Source organism: Capsicum annuum, unplaced genomic scaffold, assembly GCF_002878395.1.
Source record: "Capsicum annuum cultivar UCD-10X-F1 unplaced genomic scaffold, UCD10Xv1.1 ctg42947, whole genome shotgun sequence".
In the NCBI taxonomy this organism is placed as follows: domain Eukaryota; kingdom Viridiplantae; phylum Streptophyta; class Magnoliopsida; order Solanales; family Solanaceae; genus Capsicum; species Capsicum annuum.
In genome coordinates this window covers 1-1,363 of record NW_025850382.1, presented here as the reverse complement: position 1 = coordinate 1,363, position 1,363 = coordinate 1, and the positions used below count along the sequence as shown (strand labels likewise).

Here is a 1,363-nt window from a genome sequence, read left to right as displayed (position 1 = left end):
CGGAGCGGGGCCAATTTCTCGTACTTGCTCAGTGTGCCCCCCTTTCTTCGAGTCCCCTGCCTGGTTCACTGGGCTGTTGGCTTACCAAGAACTTGCCCGCTGCTCCTGCCGCCCGCTTGGCGGGCGGAGCGCTCGTTATCCTGACTTTTCCCTCTGCTGGGGCCCTCCCATTGCTATAGCCATAAGCTGTGGCAGCTCCAGCTAGCAACCACAGGGGCCCGCCAGCGAGGCCATAGTGGGCTCAGCGGTCAGCCTCCATTCGAATTATGTTAGGGGGTCTTTTGCTTTTGCCAGATCTAGAGAGATACTACAAGTTCTCCGTCCCAGATTCCATCCCTGCGGCCATCTGGTTCACCGGTACTACTAAAAAGTCTCATGCTTATGTTACTGTTATTGATGGTTTGATTATCTTGGACCACGAGGACCCCAGTCGTGCTTCTGGTTTCCATTCCAATCATCATATTGATGATAAATCTCCTCGTGCTCTGCCATAAGAACTTGGAGTCTGTATCATGGTGAAGATAAGGTAAGGCTGTGATCGAAGTGGGTAGCTCCAGTAGACCCATAGATCATGGAAAAAATAGGGTGGGTAGGCCTAAGCACCACACTACACGTATAGACGCGAACCCCCCTCGTTACCGTACGTGCGACTCTCACCGCATATGGCTCGCACAAAGACTCCTAAATCCATCCCGAGCCCTTTCTTCCACCTCTTCTCTCCAATCCTCGATCAAACTTGCGTTCCCCAGGCGCTATGAAATGGGGGTCTTTCCTTTGCCTATCGTATGTATCGGTTTGGCTTCGTCCCGAACCAAGGAGACTTTCTGGCGGACGTATGCGTGTAGGAAGGCCGACAACTACATAAGCTAAAAGATTACGACTACAAGACAGGCCGGAAGTGACTCGCTTCTATTCTCATTGGGATTGGATATAGATGGGAAATCTATAGATCGTAGTAGTTCGCCAACCTCTCTAACTAACATACGATATAATTTCACTTCACGGTACGGCCAAAAAAAAGAAAGAGCTTCGCTCGGTTGGCCTTCCTACGCTGATGAATGCCTCTTTTCTCTTCTCTGAAGTCTACAACAAACAAGTGGGAGAGGCAGGATTCGAACCTATGTAGAAAAACTTCAACAGATTTACAGTCTGTCGCTTTTGACCACTCGGCCACTCTCCCCTTCCCGGGCCGAGGCCCCCCTCAATGGGTTTTAATTCTAAGAAGGGGGGCGGCGCCCTGAATCAATCAAAAAGCTTATTGATTTAATTGAAGGGAACTAAGACGATTAGCTTAGCTAGTGTTCCGGGAGAATCTAGTCATTTAAGAACTTCGTTGCCACTAGTAAATTAGACCATCCCCCCC

General features: G+C 49.8%; 1 non-coding gene across 1 annotated transcript; it reads right to left on the bottom strand.

Annotated features, from left to right (window-relative positions):
- Positions 1-1,097: 1,097 nt before the first annotated feature.
- On the bottom strand, positions 1,098-1,180 carry TRNAY-GUA. Its single transcript has one exon. It is a non-coding gene; the product is annotated as a tRNA-Tyr (tRNA).
- Between the last annotated feature and the right edge of the window lie 183 nt (positions 1,181-1,363).